Here is a 25,102-nt window from a genome sequence, read left to right as displayed (position 1 = left end):
GATACAGCAAAGTCCCTCTTTTGGCTTTAATTTTTATTAACCATGTAGTGATAAATATTTGCAAAAGACTGGACGCTGATGCTCCACAGCTTAGCATTTGCATTGACAGTTCTTTATTCATGACCCTCTTGTCTGTCACTTAAATAGTCAAAAGATGGCGATACTAAAAACTCACATGTCAAACCAATCACTGTTCTATATGTACTGACCATAGAAGGCAGATTCTGCTCACTTGTTGCATTCTTGGCTTATTAATGAGTTGTTCCATTGAAACCCTAAACTGTCTCCTCTTAATTTATACAGTAACCAAGCTGCCTTTCGATGATGCAGATTAATGCTTCTGCTGGTGCTGATTTTCCCCGCTATACCCATTGGCCTGCACTAGTCCTGCTGAAATTTTATCATTCAGATTCTGCAGAAGTATCTTGCTTACATTTAAACAGCAATCAATACAGGCTAATAAAATTGTGTCAGCTGGTCATTCAAGAGATGTAAAACTGGCATGAAATAAACCAACTTTCTATGGGTCCACTGCAATAGGACTTCAACTTCTTTGGCAGAGAAGCTCATGGGCTACTCTGCCTTTAACTCACAGAGACAAATCTGACCCCCTATGGACAGGACTTCCGTTTGCAGGTGGTACCTCCATATCCCCCAAACCAAGCTAGAGCATTGAGTTCTGACCAACTCATAGGGTAAAATGTCACCAAGACAATTTCCTTACCCCTACACTGATCTAGATCTGGACCTAAAATGAGCTTGCTTAGCCATGAAAGGTGTGAGACTTCAGCCTCTGATAGTACAGAGAGGCTGTGGGCTATAAGAAGACTGTACATTCCTGAATGAAGGTAGCAGTGTGGATCCATAGAGATAGTTGTGAAATTCTAGCTTACAGTTTTGCTTTGCGGCTATTTCCACATCTCTACTGAAGCCTACAGTCTAGGGACGGCTTTCCACCAGCAATACCACTGGTGCTTCCTGTGCTCTGCACAAACCAGTAGTTGACTGATTACCACTGATTACCAAAACTAATCTAACAGGGAGCTCTGAGGACTAGCACATGACTAAAGTTTGAATGCTAGGGTAGGGATTTTCTATTAATGCTAAGCTAGCAGGGGTGGCTGGTATTTCACACATAAGGGCAGCATCTCATTCACTTCCCAAGACAAGACAAGGTCAAGACTATAACAGGGTTCAAAAAAGAACAAGAGAAGCTCCTGGAGGACAATTAGCCAGGATGTCCCTAGCCTCTGTGTGTCTCTGGGTGAGGGGAGGGATCACTTGACAATTCCCTGTTCTCTTCGCTCCCTCTGGGGCACCTGGCATTGGCCACTGTTGGCAGGAGCGGCCGAGGCCGGCTGTAACGGCTGGCGCCCCAGGCGGAAGGTACAATCGGCGCCCTCACCTGCACAGCTGTCAATGGCCATGACGTCATCATCGTGCGCCCGGGCCAGCGGCGTCCTAGGCGACCGCTAGCCTGCCTAGACTCACGGGCCGCCCCTGACTGTCGGAAGACAGGGTATTGGGCTAGATGGACCTTTGGTCTGACCCAGTGTGGTCATTCTTATGTTCTTTATCAAACCTGGAGAAAATCTGAAAAGTTCCCAATAGTTCAGGTTTGGGGTTTTTTTAGTTGATGTCTGGCGAGGTTTCACCTCTAAGGGTACGTCTAAACTACATGGCTCCGTCGACGGAGCCATGTAGATTTGTTGTTTTGGCAAAGGCAAATGAAGCCGCGATTTAAATGATCGCGGCTTCATGTACATTTACATGGCTGCTGCGCTGAGCCGACAAACAGCTGATCAGCTGTTTGTCCGCTCAGCGCGCTAGTCTGGACACTCCCCTGCCGACATCAAAGCCCTTTGTTGGCAGCCCTGGTAAACCTCATCCCATGAGGAATAATGGGGCTGTCGACAAAGGGCTTTGATGTCGGCACAGGAGCGTCCAGACTAGCGCGCTGAGCAGACAAACAGCTGATCAGCTGTTTGTCGCCTCAGCGCGGCAGCTATGTAAATCTAAATGAAGCCACGATCATTTAAATCGCGGCTTCATTTGCCTTTGCCTATAATCCTAATCTACATGGCTCCATCGACGGAGCCATGTAGTCTAGACACAGCCTAAAGGATCAGGGTAAGTGAATGGGGGAGGGGAAAATCAGTCCTATGAAGCCTCAGACACAATGGGACAAATGCTGATGGCTTCAGTAGAATTAGGACAGCTGATATTTGGGGCCTAAGTCCCTTTCTATGGCAGAGACCAACTGTGAGATCTCAGCCCCGCTCCACCCCTCAGTCTTGCCACTGAGGTCAGTGGGGCCAGGAGTCTCTTCCCCAACAGATACTGATCATTCTGAACTTCAACTAAATTCCCAACAGAATTTTCTTCCTCCAGGTCAATGACCTCCACGAGTGACCTTACCGCCACCAAACTGGCCCCTGGAATAATTAACCACTGACCCTGCATATCAATCTAGCAACACAGGCACCGAAGAGCTGTTATTAAAACATGCCATTGCTGTGTCATGTAATTGCTTCTGGACTATCCTGTTTAGTGCCACTTCTCTTTTTTTATTCATGGCCTGGCTCCCAGCTGCCATATGCAATAATAGGCCATTTGGTTGCAGGCTGACTCCCGAACAATTTACTGATGGCACCACTGTCCAAAGTGCTCCGTTTCATGTCTGGCATGGCGCGTCACGGTGTTGTCACCCTGCCTGTTCCTGTCTTGGTTTCCATTCGAACTGATCCCGCTCAATTGCTTTCCCCTTCCCATTCTCTGCCGGAAAATCAAGGCAAGAGACTAAAAAGCATCTTGTGTCAGAGGTGTTAATATCATTAAGAGGCCAGAGTGAAGCAGGCACCCTGCAGCCAAGACTGACAGCCCTGAGCTCACAGCATGGGAGCGAGTGCCAAGAAGAAATCACCTGCAAATGAGAACAGGGAGACACGCAAACCAAACTTGCATGAGTGGTGTAATTCTGCCACCTCGAGGCACGTTACTCCCAAACGGGGCTTAGCCCAATCCAGGGGCATTAATGAAGATGTGAAAGGAGAGTTGCTAATCCCCATTGTACTTCACTGTCTTTCCCCCATAGATAGTGTTAATTTTATCCCAGAACTCTGTTTTATAGCCTTCGTACATGGTCCAACCTCTGCTTCAATTCCTACAAAAGTCTATGGAAAGACTCACATTGGGACAACCCTCCTTGCCCCCCCCCCCCCGGTGTAAATACACATAGATCCACTGAAGTCAATAGGAAGGGGTGTTTACTCACTATTCCAGTTTACACCAGATGAGAATCTGGTTTGTTGACATCAATCAGAGTTGGATCAGGCTCACTTAGAATGCAGTTAATGTTTAATGTCTGTAACCAGCGTGTACTATTAAAACTAATAAAACATTTAAACAGAAAAATACCCAAAAGGAGAGATGTGCTTTAATCCCTTAAACTGCTTTAATCCCCCACATCTCTACACAGGACTTTGTTATTAATGAATTAATTGCATAAGCATTTAGGGACCATGTTGCCATTCCCAGTACATAAATTTCACCTCCCTTATCTGCCACCATGGCTTTCCTAATGCTAATTTTGTTTGTCGAGCACCGCTTGTGAGTTCTGTACCGAGAGTCTAGTGGTGTAAAGCAAGAAGGTCTCAGTGGCGCCTTATCTCCCAGCGAACATAGGTCTGTCTTTTGCTTCCATTTCACCATATGCTAGTTTAAGAATGAAGAGTAAAACATGCACATTTGAATTGTTAAAGGGTATGAATTCTAATGGCACTGACTTAGCTGAAAGGTCAGTACTGAGAGAAACTCACAGTACATCAACTGGGACTCAGATGTCTAGACATTGTAAGATGCATTTCCAATAGAGCCAGAATGAGAGCTCACCGAAAGCTGCTATGGAAATGTTTTACTTTTCAGTACCATTTTTCCTATTTAATGGCTATGCCATTCTTAGTGCTAAATTATTTTCATATGTACCAGTATCTTACAAAATTTGCTTTATAAGAGCTAAAATCAGGTCCTTTTCCTATTTTATTTTTGAACATATAGCCTGGAGTAAGTTATGATCATTCGCTGTTAAAATCAAGATGTGAAATCATTGTATAAGGCCTGTACATTAATATCCCATTTCTAAGTTTTCTGTAATATATCTTGCACATAAATGATATACTCCGATTGTATTATTAAAATCCACTACTAAAACAACATACATATTAGAGCACTGTCCCTTAATTAAGGTTCCGGGGTGATCTATTTTTTTACAGCACGATGGCTGAGCAAAGCATGTAGAATGAATAAAAGTATTGGCTTTAATATAATGTCCAGTTCTGACCTTTGGCTTGAGGTCAAGCCCAAGAAATTTAAACAATTTGAAAAAGCATTTTCTAGACTCCATGCTTCACAGGAAACAAAATCAAAGCATTGTCAGTGAAGACTCACACTCCAGTCTTAACTCGGCGTATGGGGGAAACAAGTCCTGTTTTCCCCCAGAATTGTTTGCAACTAAGAACCAAAAAGAATTCAGAGCTGGTGAAGCACAGGATCCCCCCAGATGTAAATGCCAGTCGCTTTAGCATTTGCTGTGCTTCTATCCGTTGCCATTAATTCTGCTCAGCTGTCCGCTGTCTAGATATATTACTAACTGATGGGTGACACAGAATGCTCTGGGCCAGTTCTGTGACAGTCCAACCTTTGTGATATTTGAAAAATTCATATGCAATTATCCTAAATATTCAAGAGCAGAGAGATTCTTCGGGGCTGGCAGGGAGCAGTTAGCAGCTCTGGTAACATCAGCACTTTCCTCTCATGCCCTATGAGTGACACAGCCACATAAAGGAAGCCGTCCTGCCGGAGTGTCGAAGGTGACCTGATGGCCCAGTTAAATCCGGAAGAGGAAGCAGTGTTAACGTTTACTCCTGTTCTCATCGCTGGGCCCCCGGGCAGGGAAGCCCTTACACACGTGCTTGAGTCCATCCATCCCTCTTGAGGAGAGCACAAAGGCGCGTGCCGAACGAAGCATGCCTTCTAGTCCCACCCGTGGCGTGCCCTGGGCAGAGATGTGTTCCTGAATCAGGACCTGGACAGCAGCCATTCACACTGGCAGTGCACAAAGAGACGTGGGCTGAAGCCAGGCACCACTGACCTCCCAGCACTCAAAACACACCGGGGAGGGGGGCAAATCCCAAGGAAAGGGAAGCAGAGGGCGTCTCTTTCAGGCCAGGCCCACATTCACACTGGAAATGAGAAGGCTTCTACCCGTCCGAGGAACACAGCTGAGGAACAGCCTCCCGGAAGATGTGGGTGCAAAAGTCTAACGATCCTCAGCCTGAAGCTTGCCAGGCCCCTCTTGCGCTCTCGCCCTAGTCTCACTGGAGGAGGCCCGCCCTCACCTCTTCCCCCGCCCTCGCCTCTTCCCCCGCCCTCGCCTCTTCCCCCGCCCTCGCCTCTTCCCCCGCCCTCGCCTCTTCCCCCGCCCTCGCCTCTTCCCCTGCCCTCGCCTCTTCCCCCGCCCTCGCCTCTTCCCCCGCCTCCCGCGTTAGCACAGACGCAAAACTCAGCCAGGCCACTCTCCTTCTCCGGGCAGGTCGTCCACTACCAACACACAGCTTGTCCAGGGCTCCCCTAGATCCTCCTCCTCCCTCTCCAGGCCCTTCCTGTGCAAGGAAGGGGTGTTCTGGGGGGGTCCCCCACTCCAGGTCTCTACACGCCAAATCCTCCTTCCGGAGGAAGTCTGCTTCCACATATGCCTCAGTGAGCTTGGCCACTGCCTGCACTGTGCTTGGCTCGTGCCACCCGATCTAGACTCGCATGCTCTCAGGGAGGCCCTGTAAAAGCTGGGAGCACTCTCTCGTAATTTTGAGGACCATTCTCTCGTAATTTCTCCCACCATTTGTTTTTCCCGTCACAGCCAACGTGTGGCCCAATCCAGCGGTTCCCAACCTTTTTTATACCGCAAATATGCAAATAAAATGTTACCGGTCCGCCAGAATGGTGCGAATAGGAGAGGCAGACCCCACGGAGAATGGGCAGATGACATAGTAGACTGGTGCAGAGCTAGTCTACAGAAACTAAGCCACTCCGCACCGGACAGGGAGAGATGAAGGAAATCGTGAGGGAGGCATCAGACAGCAATGGGCGCTGAGCCCATGGTTGTAGAGGATGATGATGATAGTCCTCCAAAACCTGGCCCCCAGAGCCGCTGCAAAGAGCCGGCTTCAGCACTGGCACTCACCACGTGGAGGCTGTTCGCGGTGGCTCTGGGGGCCAGGGCTGGGGCTCACTCCTGAGTTCCCCAGTGCCAGCCTTAACCCCTGGAGCCCCTCCACCCCTTCACTAATTCCCAGTGCCAGCCATTGACTCCGGAGTCCCCTGCACCAAACCCCCCATCCCAAACGCCTCAGTGCCAGCTCCCCACGCCTTAGAGCCCCCCCACCAGAGCCCTCACAGCCAGCCTCCTCTTCCCAGAGCCCCACTGCACCCAACTCCAACGCCACCCCCCAGTTCTCAATATTAGCCCCTCTCCCCAGAGACCCCCAGTGCCAACTCTGCCCCCAGAGCTTCTCCATGACTAGCCCTGTCCCCACCCTGTGCCAGCTCCCCACCCTGGACACTTCAGTGCCCCCAACTGTCTGTTAGAGCCCCCCAGTATTATCCCCACCCCCCTGAACTCCCCAGGATTAGCTTCGCCCCGAGACCCCAGTGCCAGCCCCCGCCTCCAAAGCCCCCCACCACTAGCCCTGCGCTGCCCCCAGCCACCAGCTGAGCACTGCTGCCCGGGTCACAGCTACGCAAGAACATAAGAACGGCCGTACTGGGTCAGACCAAAGGTGCATCCAGCCCAGTATCCTGTCTGCCAACAGAGGCCAATACTAGTTGCCCCAGAGGGGGTGGACCAAAGACAATGATCAAGCGATTTGTCTCCTGCCATCCCTCTCCAGCCTTTGACAGAGGCCGGGGGCACCACTCCTCACCCCCTGGCTAATAGCCTTTTATGGACCTAACCTCCATGAACAGCTCTAAGGCTGCTCTTCCTGGCTCCGCGCAGCCCTTCCAATGCGCAGCAAACCGCTTTTCCACATTCGGGAGGAGACCCCGCCCCTGCCCAGCACTGGTTGGCTGAGAGGCAGGGCAGGACACGCCTCTCCCAACAGCCACAGCAGGAGGGGAGGTGCTGGGCAGCGTACCCCAGCCCTGGCCCCCAGAGCTGCCACAGCCCAGCTCCCAGCGGTTCATGGCCCAGCACCAGTCCACGGCCCAGCAGTTGGGAACCGCTGGCCCAATCTGACTGGGCAAATTCCTAGGGCTGCAAACCCTCCCCCTTCCCGCCATTCACTTGGCCAATTGTAACTTCTGGAGGCATTTTTCCACCAATAGCCGGCTAGTCTAGGCCAGCTGTCCTCACCCCTCAGTCTCTGGCCTGGTCAGATAGGCCGCTTGATCCTCACCCTCCAGACAGGCAGCCAGGTCCCTATCCATCGGTGGCCCCCAGCTCCCCACTGGAAGGTGCGGAGGAAGGTCCCAACCCCGGTGCCCGGGTACCAGCTGGAGAAGCTGCTGCCGCAGGTCGGCCTGCACCCTAAGACACACCTGCACGCTTTCCTGCGGTTCTGCCTGGCAGGAGGGTATGGCTGGAAGGCTCGCCGTGCCTTTGGCATCTTCTCTGGTGGCTTCACCTTCCACCTCCGGGCCACCACACCCTCACGCTGGCTCTGGGTCCCAGACAAGCCTTTCGTGGCGTGAGATGCCACGCAGGCCGGGGGGGGGGGGGGGGAGCCGCAGGTTGATACAAGCACTAGTGCGCTTTATTGGTAGCTGGCTCCCACCCACCCTCCCTTATTCTCCATATACAGGCCTGTTCCACCACCAGCCCTTACAAGCCGCAGGAGAGAGAGTGCCCTTTCTCTGCTGCCCGCCCCACCACACCCACGCCCCACTTCCTTTCCCCCAGCCCCTGGACAGCCCTGGCTCATTAGGCGGGCAGCTGTCCCATGATGCCAGGCACAGACCCCTAGCCAGCCAACTCCAATCAACTCCCCTCAATTGGGGCTGAGGTGTCAGAGGGCTGAGTAAGCACTCCTCACTCAGCACCCCGTCACACACATCTTTGGGGATCAGGCTGGTCCCTCTGTAGGAAGCGATCCCTGCAGAGTGTAATGTAAGAACATAAGAACGGCCCCATTGGGTCAGACCAAAGGTCTATCTAGCCTGGTGTCCTGTCTGCCGACAGTGGTCTTTCCTTCCCCTGGTAACAGACAACAAAAGGACTCCACTAATAAGCAGAACAATTAGCAACACAATATGGAAGGATTGTCTACAGTCTTCAGCAATGATTTCCTCCTACAACCAACCTGAAGTGCACGGTTTCAGACCTACCCACACCCCGATTTCCTGCCGAAAAGAAAGAAGAACCAGAAATAAGTGTGCAGGAGCTTGGGGACGGTATTCCCTATTAATGTTGAAACCCAGCAAAGTAATAGAGATGCAGCCCTGTTAGTCTGGTCTAGCTGAAACAAAAGACAGGACGATGCAGTACTTTAAAGACTAACGAGATGGTTTATTAGGTGATGAGCTTTCCAGACAGACATCATCTTTCTATCCAAGTGCAAAAAGAAGGATCCGAGGAAGCGAGTCTGGCCCACGAAAGCTCATCACCTAATAAACCATTTTGTTAGTCTTTAAAGGGCTGCATAGTCCTGTCTTTTGTTTCAGCGAAACCCAGCAAAGTAAGTCTTTGGCCATCTTGCAGATAAATGGAGAGAAGGGCAGGAATGAAAAATACCCCTTCGTAACCATGATGCTCTGTACCGAGTGCATTTTTCTAAAAGACACTCTTCCTGCATCATCTGAGACAAAGGCCTGAGAGTTGTTATTTGCCTCTGTTCTGAAGGCTATACAAATTCAGCGTGGTAAGAGAGGCAGGGCAGCTGTTTAAATGCTGGGAGGAAAGTACAGTCTCACACGTTGCAGTGCTCTTGGACAGGAAGCAAGCTTGCCAAGCTTCTCCATGTGAGACACGCTTTGGGTCCCGTGGACCCATCCACTCGTCTCCGCCTGGCAGGACGGCTCTGTGCCCGCCCACAAGGGAATATGGCATTTTAAATGTTGAACCTCCCTGACCTAGCACTCTTGGGATCTGAGCGGTCCCAAGGATGGGGATTTCTGGAGCAGGGGAAGTCAGTGCTGCTGGCTGGGGGAGTGAGGACTGGGGGAAGAGGCAGGGTGGCCGCGGAGCCCCGTGCCTGGGGTCCAGGAGGGCACACCACAGTTACCTTGCCTCTTCCCTCGAGCACCCTCTTGTCCCCACTCATCCCACCTGAGACTGAATGGCACAAATGAGCGATTTGCAGCGCTCTGGAAGAGGTGCTGAGCACAGAGCCCCCGTGTGCTCCACCCCAGGAGTACTCCCAAATGCCAGCCCATGGGTGCTGCCCACAGAGGGAAGTCTGGATTATAGAGGTCCAACCTGCAGAAGGTACCCTGCAGATAAACTCATCATGGGATACTGGATCTGCACAGGTTTCCTAAAGGTACATTCCTGACTCAAGGTAAGAGCAAGTGTCCTGGGGGTATCCATTTTCTCTGTTCAGGAGGCTGGACGGAGAAGAAATGCTGCCACCTGGTCTTACCTCCGCACAATGAGCCGCATACCCGGCATCACCATCCAGGACCTGATATTTCTTGTCACCTCTGAGAAAAATGAAAACAAGAACTTCACTTAGGTGGACTAGCTTCACAGCAGCACTGCAGGATGTCCAGAAGGGACCTCAAATTCTTTGTCTTTGTTCTCGGATACACAACACGATACTAGTTTCTGACCATCAAAATCTTACCCCGCTACCCAGGACCAAGGTGCTTGTGCTTAGAAGGACCAGTCTGCAGAGGTCTTTTCTCTTTATCATCTAGTGCTTAGAAAGCACTAACACATGCTAAGTACCGTACAAAAAAATGGGAGATGCAGGCTTGTCCCAAAGAGCACACAACCAAAGTGAGATGCTGGCCATAATGGCCTGACCTTCCAGCCATGCAAATTACTGACGACTATTTAATAGAGTTGGCTGAACAAAGTACAAGGAAATATACCGAAGGGCACTACCCTGTCCGGGGCAGGAGGGTAGACTAGACAGTGCCGGGGGCATGACCTGCGGGACTATTATAAGTGCCACAAGGAAAGAAACACGTGGGCCCTTCCCATCGGTAAGTCAACAAACTGAGCTGATTAGCAGTGACCTGGTGAATGCCACGAGCAATGTTTCCAGCAATGCATTGATCAGGGTTTGGGTTCATATCAGTGAACCAAAAAAATCACTTAATTGTGCTCATTTCTGAGCAGGACCGCTAGAAGGCTGGCCTCCCACAATGCCTCTGTCGAAGGGAATTCCTGCACTTCACAGCTCTTGGCAAGCGGAGATTTCAATTCCTACTCATCTTTGCAATCTGTGTAATATTGTCTTCGTTGCTCAGATGCTCTTCTTCCAATGCATTTTTACTCTTTTAGAGATAACCTCCCCTCCCCCGCTACCACCAAAATTAAGTGATATGTGAAGAAAATAGCCAGACTCTTACTCCACAGATAGCTTTTTCCCACACCCTCAAAAATGACCAAATTACTATCCAGTGACATTTGAATTCTAGTCACTTCTTTGTAATTCGCTCTGACCTTTTTGCCAAGCTTTTGCTGAGATATATAATTATAGCCATTAGTTCTTGCAAAGCCTGTATCTGAAGTTACTATCAAGTTTTACATTGGTAGCTGGAAGACAGAAAGACAGAAATTTTAGTTGCTGTCAAAAATTTCTCATCTAGCCCTTTTAGTCAAGTCTTTCACCTAGAACCAGGCTATGCAATGGATTTGACCCAATATATGAGGAATAGGTATTATACCCTGGTGTAACACTTCTAGCTTGGTTAGAGTTGGCACTAAGTGCACCATATTTTCAAACTACCTAAAGCTAATAGAACTACGTAGTGCAACATGTTCTGGAGTGGGCATTTGCAGAACGCCTCCTATGGCCAGGCATGCAGCCTTGTTTGCCGTCATGTGGCACCTTACGCCTGGGACAGTTCCATCGAATAGCTCATGAATCAAAGACACACACATTCGTTCATCTACTCCTGATGCTCTAAGGGTCTGGCGCTTCTAGTGCTGAAGATCCCAAATTCAATCTACAGCGATGATCAACCAGCCAGCCAGACTAACAAGCAGGGGCAGAAGCAGCCAAAGGAGCCTGTGGCTGTTTGCTCGAAACCTCCTGCATCTCCTCTCATCCAGGCCCTTCACCTTGACACAATCACCTGTCCCTCTCCCCTCCCAATCCTCCTTTCCTAGCTTCCGTTCCCAATTAGCTAATCTCCTACAGCCACTCCCTGCCAAAAGCAGGGGAACACGCATGCCAATTGCGGCCATCACATGGCTCACTCAGGTCGTGTTCCACCTTCCCTCCACATCAGTCTGTCTTGTCTAGTCAGTTTGTAAGATCTACAGTCTATGGGCTAACCTGCATGCATGCCTATAGATATAGATATATATTGTCCTAGGGTTTAATTACTTGTTTTATTATAAGTAGGTTTATAGGTGTATATTAAAGTAATTTGGCTGTAATGAAAGAGAACCACAAGCCATATCCTGTATATTAAGATAAAGGGGTAGCCGAGTTAGTCTGTACAGGATAAACTTAAGAAACAAAAACTGGTCTGGTAGCACTTTATACACTAACAAAACATGTAAATGGTACCATGAGCTTCCGTGGGATACTATCGACATGTTTTGTTAGTCTATAAAGTGCTACCAGACCAGTTTTTGTTTTTTAAGTTTGTCTTTAAACTTCATCTTTCTCACAGTCTCTTAGTTTAATCTGGATTTAGATCAGTCAGTTGGTAAACTAATTTAGCTTCAATAAGCTCGCAGCATTAGCCTCTGCACCTCCCACTTGAGACCCGAGATGCTTGGCCCTGAACTGTTGTGGCATACCAGAGGCAAGGCTCGTCCTTGGTCTCTTGTCACCGGGTTCTCAAGAAGAGGTGTGAGTATATTAACCACCACTCCTAAAACTAAAGCCATCTGGATCAGACAAGAATACTGTATTGGCAAGTGATTGATTCCATTACTCAAACTGCTCTTTGATTTCTATTCCATATATATTTTCATAAAGTTTTAAACTTGTTTTTGTCTCAGTGTGACCATCCTGTCGTACCCACGAAGGTCCTTGGTATATTCTGTGCAGCTTGATCTTACCATCCTTAAATCAGGCTACAGCTCTTCAAGGCATCGTCTACTCTGCATTCTTGGCTGGCCCTTAATCAATGCCACGACCAGACTTACAAACCTAACGCTAGTGCTGCCGTGGCTGCAAAGTGCTCCAGACGGATGTCTGTTGCCAGACCTGTCACTCGAGCGCAGCTCACAACTACCATTTCTCCCTCTAACCCTGATGGATGTTCCATTCCTGTGACTGAAATGATAAAAGAGAATAGTAAAAATGCCACAAAATTAATTCCTCCCTATGACAGGTTATAATGGGAAGCTGAAAAGTTACCAAAATAGACCCATTCTTATTATTGCCTAAAGACTGTTAGGTGAATCTTAGTCAGAAAAAGAAACTGTAGTGACAAGAATATAAATGTTAATATGAGGTTCAAATGCAATTTTAATATTTATCTTGTAGCGGTAAACAGCCCCAGTGCATATCTGAGCAGTAAACACACATTACATCAATTCAAAGGCTTGCAAACTAATCCATTTGCAAACCTGTTTCCCTGAAGGCAAGGGGCCAGCACAGGCAAGGGCCCGGATTTTTGGTGATGGGAGGCACTCATTTGTGCCATTTTAAAGGCACCGGACGGCTGCATGCAGCTGTCTCCACCGGGCCATTGCTCAGAACAGAAAGCACCAATATTGTCCTCTCTGGTGTCCTGGATTCTCCGGTCACTGCTAAGGCTTTAGCTGCATCAACAGCTTTCGTTCACCATTCTGCACATACACCTTTGAAATGTAGGGAGGTTCAAAACCCACATGTGAATCTGGTCTAAAATTTGCCAGCAGATCCTGTCTTTATACCAGGCTGAGCCCGAATGGTGGATTGGAACACAACTAGGCTTAGGATGCACTGAAGCAAATGGAAAGTTTCCTATTGACGTCAATGAACTCAATTAAAGGCCATAGAAGAAGCAATGCCTGTAATAGCTGCATGGGAACAGTTAGGAAATGCTGATTTTTTGTAATGGTTCCTATTGTGTATGTGTTGGTGGCTGGTTTGCCCAACTTCAGGCATATCAGAGGGGTAGCAGTGTTAGTCTGTAACATTAAAAATAACAAGTAATTCTGTGGCACCTTCGGGTACGTCTACACAGCAGAATTCTTGGTTTAAAGTGTAGTGCCCCAAAGGTCGGTTCTAAGGCTGGGTATATTCAACATCTTTATTAATGACCCGAACAGATAGATATGTTGGTGGGCAGGGATATGGTCCAGAGTAACCTAGACAAATTGGAGTACTGGGCCAAAAGAAATCTGATGAGGTTCAACAAGGACAAGTGCAAAATCCTGCACTTGGGACAGAAGAATCCTAAGCATTGGTACAGGCTGGGGACCGATTGGCTAAGTAGTAGTTTGTCAGAAAAGGACCTGGGGATTACAATGGATGAGAATCTGGATATGAGTCAACAGTGCGCCCTTGTAGCCAAAAAGGTGAATGGCATATTGGGCTGCATTTCCAGCAGATATAGAGAAGTTATTAATCCCCTTTATTCGGCTCTGGGGAAGCCACAACTGGAGCATTACATCCAGTTCTGGGCCCCCAATATAAAAAGGATGTGGATGCATTGGAGAGGGTCCAGCAAAGGCAACCAAAATGATTAGGGGGCTGGAGCACATGACCGATGAGGAGAGGCTGAGGGACTTGGGTTTGTTTAGTCTGCAGAAGAGAAGAGTGAGGGGGGATTTGAGAGCAGCCTTCAACTTCCTGAAGGGAGGTTCCAAAGAGGATGGAGAGAGGCTGTTCTCAGTAGTGACAGATGGAGCAATGGTCTCAAGTTACAGTTAGGGTTGCCAGGTGTCCAGTATTCAACCAGACAGTCTGGTTTTTTGGCCCTCTGTCTGGTAAAAAAATTCAGAAAATACCAGACATGTGCAATGTCTGATATTTTCTGACTTTCTGGCTGGGCGCCCGAAGGAAGCCTGGGAAAGGTGGGGGCAGGAGGAGTGGCTGGGAGGCGGGGTGTGATCGGCGCTGGGAGCCTCTGGTTGCATCTGACGTGGGAGTGACGCCTTGGGGAGGAGAAGCTCTGGCCGTGCTCCTGAGCGCTGTTCAGGCGCGTTGTGGAGCCATAGCCGGACACGGTCGTGCTTCGCCGGGACTGCGCGTGGGACAGGCAGCTCCCTGGGATCTGCATGTGCCTTGGTCAGTCCCGCTCCCCGCTGGCCAATTCTCTCCCCCCACCACTCTCCTCCCCCGGCCAACTCCGCTCCCTCCGACCCCTCCTAACCAGCCTCGCTCCCCCCAACCCCCTCCCAGCCAGCCCTGCTTCCTGCCGGCCAGTTCTCCTCCCGATCTCCCCTGGCCAGCCCCGCTTCCCCCGACAATGCCCCCATGATCTTCCCAGGCCAGTCCTGCTGCCCCCGACCAGCCCTGCTTCCCACTGCCCCCCACCCCCGATCTCCCCCAGCCAGCCCCGCTGCCCCCGACCCCCCCAACCAACCCTGCTTCCCGCCAGCCATCACCCCGCCCCACTGCCCCAGCCCTGCTTCCGGTCCCATTCCCCCCCTCGTCCCGGCCAGCCCTGTTCCTCTCCCAGCTGGTCCCTTCCGCTCCCACCCCATCAAGTGTGTCCGGTATTTTTTCTGCAGCTGCCTGGTAACCCTAGTTACAGTGGGGGAGACTTAGGTAGGATATTAGGGAAAACTATTCCCCTAGGCAGGCGGGGAAGCACTGGGATGGGTTCCGGAGGGGGGGGGGGGTGGAATCTCCATCCCTAGAGGTGTTGTCCAGGCTTGACAAAGCCCTGGCTGGGCTGATTGAGTTGGGTTGGTCCTGCCTTGGGCAGGGGGCTGGACTGGATGATTCCTGAGGTCCCTGCCGGCCCTGGGTTTCTATGATTCTATCCCTTTACAATATGGGGGCAGGGGTCGCTGAAAAGCCAACACATGCCAGGCAAAGGGAGAACCATCAATGTTCCTGTATTAATTGGGGGGGGGAGGGGGAATTCAGGCCCCTCCCATCCCGGTTCGTCTGCCTCCTGCACTCCCCAGCCAGAGTGAGAAATGCAGCAAACTGCACTTCCCCCTCGCTCCCACATGGAGGGGAACAGCCAGAGATGTTCCTGTAATAATAGTGGGCTTCAGCTCCCCGGTCCTCCATAAAGGGCACCTGGAGGTGAGAGGCTCAGGGGGCTGGGGCAGTCCCAGACGCCCCCTTCCCCCAACCAGCCCCTTTCACTTGCCTGGTGATTGCGCCTCTTTTCTGTATGGTTTTATAAGCAGCAATCCCATTCCAGGCCCCTCCCCAGGTAACCAGTCCTGTACCGTGCTTTTCAGTTATGAGAAGAGGAAGCTGTAGGCTGAATTTGGTTGTCGTAGCTCTTATCATTTAGGAGAAGTTCTTGAACAAACAGACAGATGGACAAATGCTCTCAAATCTATTGTAGATTACCTCTCATTTAGAGAGAGTGCATTAGTTCTTGATACTTTTTGTGAATTTCAAACAAAATACTATAATTTAAGTCTCTATTTAATAGAGTTTCCTTTTAAATTTGCTCGGATCTCTCAAAATCCAATAACTGTACGTTATTGCCAGTGGACATTAGCTACAAAAGAATAAATGGGATGTTCAATGAAGACTGATTAATCAGTGTTCTTTGTAATTTCACGATATGCCAAAGAAGAGTAAATCATGTAAGCGTATCTAATTTGCCTCTGCATAATGTCACTAATTATACAACAATTCTTGGATTAAATAGATCTTATGTAAACATAATGATCTCATTTGCAGTGAATTCCCTTAGTTTAGTTAACCAATTGCTTTTGTAATTCTAGAGGCATCATTAAAACCATTCTAATTTAAATACAAACAGATGTGTATCATAATACCATTGTCAAATGTAACCCTTGATACTTTACTAAATAAGTGAAGGAAAAATTATATATTCCTCATGTGATATTTAATTATATGGTTTGAAGAGGAAATAATAATTCCTAATGATGGAATTAAAGGTTTCAAGATCTAATTTGATTAAACTATGTGCATATTGGCATATAGCTTTGCACGCTGCAAAATGTATTGTGATTTTCACATTCCCACAGGGCTTAAAACGTTTTTGATGCAGGAGAAGCTGAGTCCTAGTGTAATCTCAATGCTGGGTCACTTTTACAGAACTGCAGGAAATGGCTCAGCTACTGTGCCATGTGGTACAGGAACAATCACTAGATGCTGCCCAAAATGGAGCCACTGGCATCTGAGCAGAAGATAAAAGGTACTTAATGGTTCAACATCATGATGTCTTTGAATCATGAAAACGCTTGTTTTATGGGATGTTATTATGTTAATAGATTATAAAAGAGCTTGGAAGAGCCTGTTTTAAATGTGTTTACCCCTGAAGACCATCAGCTTGTTTTGCAGGCAATTCTCATGAATTATTACAGACTAAAAACAATTAGCGTGTTATCGGTTTCAATTGTCCTGTTCAGTACAGTCAGCCTACGTATATACAGTCAAAACAATGAATGATCTACTAGAAAATAGGTCATTTCTATATGTAGCAGGATTGATTAGATACAACAAATTAAAGTCGATTAGAGCAAACAGACTCTCATTCAGGAAATGAACACGAACTCTAGACTCTGCGAACTCTTCTGCCAAGAAAAAGAATCAACAATAGCTGTTAACTTAATATCTAATTAGATTAGGTTTTTATTCTCATTACTGCTTGTCTCCACAGCTGTCTTGCACCTCCAGGCCTCTAGCAACGCCACCTCCCCTTTTTCTTCTCCAGCTGTTCTTGCAGATGAGATCAAGGAGATGAGAATAAGACAAGCAACGCAGCCCAAGCTCACAGCTGTCCCTGGAGGAACCACTTTCAATCAAAAGCTCTCGGCATCTGTTCAGCTGACTCCTCTGGGGTTCTGAATCTCACTCAAGAAGACCCGCCGGAGGGCATGCAGCCTGCATGCTGTGACAGGCCTGGGGTGGGTTTTATGGACATACGCCGCACATTCTTCTGCAGGTGTAGTTCTTGGCAGGCACCAGGGAATGCTGCACAGCGGAGTTAATATTTAACTATATTTTAACAAGGGCTTTTCAGCTACTTAGGCTAAATCTACACTGGCATTTTCCCGCACTGTAACTTTCTGGCTCAGGGATGTGAAAAAACACCCCCTCGCCTGAGCGCAGCAAGTCACAGCGCTGGAAAGTGGCAGCGCAAACAAGGCAGCGCTGTTAGCTGCTCCCCTCGTGGAGGTGGTTTACAGAGAGTGTTGGGAGAGCTCTCTCCCAGCGCTCCTGCCGTGGCCACGTTTTACATTTCTAAGTGTAGACAAATCCTTCGTTTCGTCCGGTACCTGTCCACAGTTGGACTCTACCTCAGGAGGAGGGGTGTCTGAAGCACTGTGGCTACTCAGACAAGGGGAATTGCTGAAATACAGGACTTGGTAACGTGTAGGCTCAGTTTACAGGGAGAATTTGAAAGCAAAAAATTAACTCTGCAATGAGCACAGCCAGAGCTGGCCTCTCCATAGGATGTTTCAGGGCACAGCTGCCCCCCGCCTCGCACTTTGGGGGGGCCTTGCGGTGGCAGCCTCAATTGTCCCACAGGCTTACCTAGAGGCCTGACAGGGGGCCACACCAGGGCTTGGCCACCCCTCCTCACCGCAGTGGCCGAAAGTGGAGCAATCTGGCGGCCGGCTGCTCCCTCCCAGCCAGCGGGAAGCAAAGTGCCACGACTGGTCCTGCTTTTCACAGGGGGTTGGAGTTTATGATCTCCTGAGGTCTCTTCCAACTCTATGATTCTGCTAGCATCACCAAATGAAAATAATAGGCAGCAGATTTAAAACAAACAATAGGAAGTATTTTTTTCACACAATACACAACCTGTGGAACTCTTTGCCAGAAGAATTTGTGAAGGCCAAGATGCCTTGTGAAGGATTAAAAGAAGAATTAGATAATTCCATGGAGGTTGGGTCCATCAATGGCTATTAGCCAGGATGGACACGAATGGTGTCCCTGGCCTCTGTTTGTCAGATGCAGGGCGACAGGGGAAGGATCACTTGATGATTCCCTGTTCCATTCATTCCTTCTGGGACACTTGGCATTGGCCACTATCAGAAGACAGAATATTGGGTTAGATGGACCATTGGTCTGACTCAGTAGCATCATTCTTATGTTCTTAATTACTAGAGGCACATACCCAAGGTAAAATCCTTATGCCACATGGCATCTGGGGTCACCGTCTTGCAACTAGGGAGTATGCAATAGGCGATGGCCAAGATTTAAAAAAAAAAAAAAAAAAAAAAAAAAAAGAGGTTAAAGGACTGAACAACATCCACTGAAGGCAATCACCTCTTCCCATTGATTACAATTGGCCTAGGATCAGCCTGAACAAATGGGCTGATTTTCAAAAGTGCTAAAAACCCAACAGTCCCCTCTGAGGTCAAATACAGCTACACAGTCCTCAGCATTTTTGGAAATCAGATCTCTTATTTAGGCTCTTAAATCTGCATCTTAGAACCCAACATATGCCTCCTAGCTGTCATAATCTTGGCCCATTTTCTAATCCTATGACTTGAAGTTTGGTGGCTCTGTTTGCTGTACATATAAAGCTTCCCTGAATATTTGCATTACTTCAGATTTTCAAATATTAGATACAATTATCTCATTGGCTTTTGTATGCAGTTTCCTGATTTGCACACATGTTCAGAGCACCTGTCAATTTAAATTGGGTGCCACAATTAAAGAATGGATAGAATGGTGTACCTACAGATTTTGAAAACATGGCTCTGTATCCTTTTCTCTGAAGCTCATTTGTGCACGGGAATTATTACCCAAAATGTTTCCTTAGAGAAACTCATGGAAAAATCTTGTACTTGACCATTTGCTAACATCCTTAGTTTCTAGTTGGTTTGCTTTTTAGCAACAGCAAATGCTGAATTAATTGGCCTTAGGATCATTCCAACCCATTCAAATATCCTTGGTGAGGAATAGTATCTAATTAGTTAAATGATATGATCTTACAGTCTGTTGTAACCCTATTCTATGAATTAACCATGATCAAGGTTAGCAGCCGCATGATCTCTTCTTTTTGAGTGATTAGATTTTTATAATTATTATTAAAGCCACTTCTGTGATACAATTTGAAAAAGTGTAACATTACAGTTTATTTGGAAAGGGCTATAATGTACGGAATAATATAAACAGAGACTCTTCTCTTGACTTCTTAGGTAATCATTAGTAGCCTACAATGTGAAATATCGGTGGTTCAATACAGAAGTGTCTTTCTTTATATGCATCTGATGTTGAAAACCAAAACCCAAAAAGCACAGTTGCAATGACAGCTCTGAGGATAAAAGGACTTTTTCACACTTTCCCTGGGGACATCGTTACCTTGAGACGTGCCTCATGCTATGACAGGGTCAGGTTTCTCAGAAAGGTCCTTTTCAGACATTTGGTGGCATGTACGAAACACTAGACCTTTCTATAACGGCATTATGAGAATTAGCCAAGACATGTCAATTTGGTAACCTTGCTGTAATGAAATGATCGATGGCAAACTGGTGGGAAGACCACAGCTCTCCAGACCTGTACAATATTGCTCTCGGAATCAAATCTGACACAAGTAAGGCAGGCACATCTCTCCTCGAGTGGAACAAGACTTCAAGGAAGCCAAGGCACTTAAAAATAGGAACACAAGGGTAAAAGTTGTTGAGCCACAAAGGAGAGGTTTGAAATTTTTGGCAGGAATCTCAACAGACCCTTAAATGGCTCATATCACTCCGTGACAGATGTGTCAACAGCCCCTCCTTCCCCCTTGCTAACACACTTTTCAGGAAGCATACAGGATACCTGCTTCTTTTTTAAATGCAAAAGCATCTCAGAAGTTGTCCTGAGTAAGCTGTAATTAGCCACTGTCCTGCTGCCTTTGAGATTTATTACAAAGTATTTCACCACACTGCCCTAATGAGGACATTTTAAAAAAACGGAATGAATCTATGCACTAAACCAAAGCACATGGCCAAGGTGGCTGGCTCTGAAGAGTCCCCTGAGATGTGGCCAGGGCCGGATTAAGGCATGAGCTAGCTGCGCAGCTGCCCGGGGTGCCCACCTATGCGGGGGCACCTGATGGCAGCTGTAAGGGGCGCATAGTGCCCCTTACAGCTGCCATCAGGTGCTGCGCGCCCGGCTCCTGGGCTGCAGCAGCTCCCAGCGGACACCCTGCAGCAGCCGCCCGCGGTGGGGGCCGCGTTAACCCCCGCAGCGCCGGCCAACAGCGCCCTTCCCCCCGCGGCCACAGGGGCCTGCATGGCCAGACTCAGCCTGCCCCGGGCTGCCCACCAGTGGTGGTAGCTGGGCTGGGCTGGGCTGGACGGGGCACGTGTGTCCTGACACCGACCGCTCCGTGTGCACTGCCCCATGCGCTGGGCAGGGGTGGGGCCGCACATGCGCCCTCCCCCAGGCACTGGGGCGGGGCCACACATGCACCCTCCCCCAATCTGGGGCACAATTAAACTGTCTGCCCGGAGTGCCGGAATGGCTCGGTCCGGCCCTGGCTGTGGCCTGGCCATGGCATGAGTTTTTGGGCTAAATCAGAGCATCCTTGCACAAGGCCTTTCCTGCCCAGCCATGTCCCCTGGACACTGTCAGTAGCGCCAATGGCAGGGGCTGAGCAGGGTGATGGAGGCTATACTACAGCAGCTTGACCCCCCCCCCCCAGGAACCCCATAGGCTGAGGGCATTTCCTTAAAGGCTCCTTTGTCCCTGGGGCCATGATCAGACAGAAACATTCCCGCTTCTTCTCCTCAACCTGCCCGTTTGCCTCCTGGTGTTTTGTAACAGGAGAGGTGCAAGCCAGTGCTTCGTCAGTGTCCTCTTAATTAAATACTGGGGTGAGATCTGGGCCTCATTTTGCCATAAATGTAAGTGAAGCCAGGATTTCACCCGGGGCACAAGAATTGGACATTGGAGAAAGCTGGCTGCTGCTGAGGCATGACTGCGGGCCCACACAAAAGGCGGGGAGTGGATCGCGGATCGGATGCACGTTGTTTCCAGTGGATGTGGAGCAAAAGCAGATCCACACTTTCCTAGCCAGGCAGGGCTCTGGAGCTCTCCTCTTCACAAGGTTTGAACTCTTAGTAACACCTTGTCATGTAATGTCAGCACCTTGCTGGTCGCTGAGTTGGGCCGTGGGTGACCCCTACTGGCCTCTGTCTGTAAGCCAGGTCCAGCAGGGGGCGTCTTGCGGGCCCCCATGACAGTTACCAAACCGGTCCTACCAGTTAAGGGAAGGGATAGAACAAAAGAAGTGAGTGCTGGGGAAAGAGGCTGTCTGGGGCTGGAACCATGAAGGGGACAAACTAAGGAGGGGCTGGAGTCTAGAGGCCCAGGGACCCCATCTCAACGGGTCCGAGGCATCCTGGCCCAGACTCCTGTAGACACATCACGTCTATGCTGTGCTGTATCCTGGAGAAGCAATAAACGGGAGTGCAGCGTCAGGGGAACCCCGACATGTCGTCACACACCTGTTCCAAGACGAGGTCGAGGAAACGTCAGTCCGAATGATCACCCCTCTGCTCCTCCTCCAATCACTCATTCCCCACCCCAGCCAGAGTTTCTTTGCCTTCACATCACCTCACACACCCTACTTGCCCATCAATGGGAAGGGGACAATGGACGACAACAGACATTCAGGGTGGGGTGCACTGAGTTCTCGTCAGCCTGCCTTGTCATGTGCTATTTGATGTGCTCTGCCAAAAGTGGTCGTCTGCTATGTACATTGGACAAACGTCTAAGATACTTCGCCAAAGGATTAATGCCCACAAAACAGATATCAGACAGGATCACAAAGAAAAAACAATTTCTTGCCATTTCAACCAGAAAGGACACTGTCTCAACGACTTATCTACCTGCATTCTGCTACAAAGACCTTTTACATCTGCACTTGAAAGGGAATCCTCTGAACTGTCATTCATGCTAAAATTCGACACTCTCCGGGGGGGACTGAACAAAGACCCCAACTACCTTACCCATTACAAAGATAGCTTCCCCAATTATCACCTCTAATACCATTAGCTCACAGACATCTACCTTTCCCCACCTCTAATATAATTAACTCACAAACACTTACCTTCCTTCCCCCCAACCCCCCTGCATCCACCTTCTGTTCTGAAATTTGGTTTGTCCTTTTCATGTGTGTTCATTTGTTTTAATTGTATCCTTTGGTATATATGGTTGTGACTATTTTCTTCCACTATTTGATCTGAGGAAGTGGGTCTGGCCCATGAAAGCTCATCATCTAATAAACCATCTTGATAGTCTTTAAAGTGCTACATAGTCCTGCATTTTGCCTCTGAAGAGACAGGCATCTCTGCGGAACTGAATCCACAAACAAACTTAACACCACTTAATGTTAAGCAACAGGAGATGCGCCAAAGCCGTTTGAAAACGTAGCAGCAACACATTGGACTGACTCGTAGGCAGTACATGGAAAGGTTAATCCTGCAACAAGCATGGACTATGCTGTGCTACTGAAGGGGCTTTGAGGGGATTAGTGGATTCGCTGGTCTAGCACCTATTTGATCTCAAGGAAGGTAAGGAGTGTGGCTGGTATTTGAGGTGTTAGACAAAACGTTGACTCAGTCTCATTGACAATGTAGACATGGTACCTTAGCTGCTGTTTGCCTTGCAAAGTGCAGAAAACAGGCCTAACGCATGCGTCTTTCGAGTCATGGCTATGAGTTGCCTTGCGATTATCCCTCTGTTAACGGAGAAAAGAAATGTTCCCGAGAAAGTCTCACCCAGAAAGCTTTCCCAAACAGCCTGATCCAAACCCATTACAACAGGAGGCAAAGACTCTCAATAAATCCTGCGGCCCATGGGTGAGATGTTGACTGGCTTTCTTTAATTACAAGATCTGAGATTTTTCCGAGATTCTGTTCATTTGGACAAAGGGAAACGTTTCCCACATTCCACCAGGCCACGATTTTTTAAATTGGGCCCTAAAAATCAAGCTCCTAAATCCATCTATAAGTGCCTAAATCCTTGGCCCAAGGTGCCTTTATCGTCTGCAACGTTTACCAGAATCAGTGCTCCTGTATGTTTCATTCAAAAGGCATCTCTCCTCTGAAGCGTGAGTAAAGAGGCTTTGAGGCGCTCCATGCATTTCAGAGACAAATCTCCCAAGGGCTCAGCACTATGGGTCAACATGGGGAACCTGGCCCCCAGTGACGGGAGATCAGCCATGCTCAGTTTAAGAAGAGAAGAAAGTTATTGGCTCTAGTCCTGACATGGGGCCAAACGGTGCCGCTTCGCTAACTTAAACAGAGTTATGATGACAGCTGATCTCAGCTGAGGATCTGGCCCATTTTCAATAGCCGCCAACCCAGCAACCTCAGGCTGGACCCTGAAAGGCAATGGATTCTCCCTCTCTCATGCATCATTCTCAGCAGTGATAAAGATCCCAAGCCCTGCCCTCAGTCATCTTTGTGCAGTCCCAGGGTGTTCAGTGAGATTACTGAGTTCCAGTCGGTTACACCTGTGCTAACAGCTCTGTAGCGGATGCACAATAAAGATCAGGATTTGTTCTCTTTCCCCACTAGGCTCTGCAGAGCTGGCAAAACCACTTACAACTGGCAGCAGAGCGAGCAGACTGGCCCCAAAATACCCCAGAGGAGCAGAGCTGCTGCATAAGGAGGTTTCATTTGTATATCTAGACATTTTCCAGAATAGAACTTCAAGTAGATGGTTGGTTAATTCTATCGTTTCATTTCAGTCTTGTGAAAATGTTGTTGTCCTGGGCTGTGTAATTTGTTGGGAGGCTTCTCTTCCTCCTTCTCAAAGCTATTCATCACTTCCTCCAAAGCGGGAAGAACGCTGCTTCCCCCAGGAACCCAGAGGCACACAATGTAACTGCATCTAGTGTGGCTAATTGAAAGACATCAACACCATTAGCTAAGGCTGTACTTGTACTTTCGTGATCAGCCACATTCATTTCTTATAGGCGGGTTGGCAGTCTCATTGACCTATCCATTTTTCACTCCCTCTAACGCTCACAGTCCAGATACACATAGGAAGGCAAAATATCCCGAATAAAGCTTGGACTATTCTTTGCTTCGAAAATCACTTGGGGATGCTCTCTGGCCTGCCTGGGTTGTGCAAGAGATGATCAGAATGGTCCCGCCTGGCCTTGAAATCTACAAAATGTCTGAGCTGCGGCTTTCTGGACGAAGGGCATATGCATGCTTCAACGTGTTTTCAGTTGTAAAAGCATAATGCAATATTTTTCATATCAAGATCAATAATTTAGGCGTATTTGAGCCTCGCCGCCCTGTGAATGTCATTGCAAAGGTACCTCATGACTGCAGTATGTAAAGTCAAAGGACTTTGCAAAATAATATCCTTTAAGGCACTCGAGACTTATTTGTCTCCAGACTTACATTAAATAGCTTACCGACTTATGGCAGAGAAAATGTACCCTTGGAATATCGCATCAAATTTACACTCAAGCAAACGAGGGAACCTGTGCATAGTGTGTGCTGGTTAGCAAGGTCTCCTTATTATAGCTAAACAGCCAAATATTGACTATGGATGGGAACAAAGAAGCAGATGCTTTATCTAAATTACCTCTGATCAGCTGATTCGAGGAGGCTGCTGAAGATAAAGTGGTTTGCAGAGTTCACGAGAATTCAGCGCGCACGCACATCCACACACACACACACACACACACACACAAACAAGTCTGTCTAAGTGTGATCAGCAACCCCCCCTTCCCCCACCAACAATCACACTCTGACCAGCAATGAACTTCTGTCACAAGCGAGGGGCCTGTTCAGAAGCACCTTGAGCTGGATTGCTGTGACAAGCTGCAGACAGGATGGGATTGTCACAGAAAGGAAGGCTGTCTG

General features: G+C 48.5%; 1 long non-coding RNA gene across 2 annotated transcripts in view; it reads right to left on the bottom strand.

The window, feature by feature from the left end:
• The window catches only part of LOC112546377 (uncharacterized), a 304,651-nt gene that overhangs the window by 189,475 nt on the left and 90,074 nt on the right, over window positions 1-25,102 (bottom strand). Inside the window, exon 4 of one of the 2 annotated variants that reach the window (XR_012906421.1) lies at window positions 9,633-9,693. The exons of the other annotated variant lie outside the window; for it this stretch is intronic. This is a non-coding gene — a long non-coding RNA (uncharacterized LOC112546377). The remainder of the gene's footprint in view (window positions 1-9,632; window positions 9,694-25,102) is intronic. 2 annotated transcript variants of the gene reach the window in all.

Source organism: Pelodiscus sinensis, chromosome 11 (assembly GCF_049634645.1).
Source record: "Pelodiscus sinensis isolate JC-2024 chromosome 11, ASM4963464v1, whole genome shotgun sequence".
NCBI classification, from domain to species: Eukaryota; Metazoa; Chordata; order Testudines; family Trionychidae; genus Pelodiscus; species Pelodiscus sinensis.
Note: the sequence above shows the minus strand (reverse complement) of the source record. Positions and strands in the feature narration are given on the sequence as shown.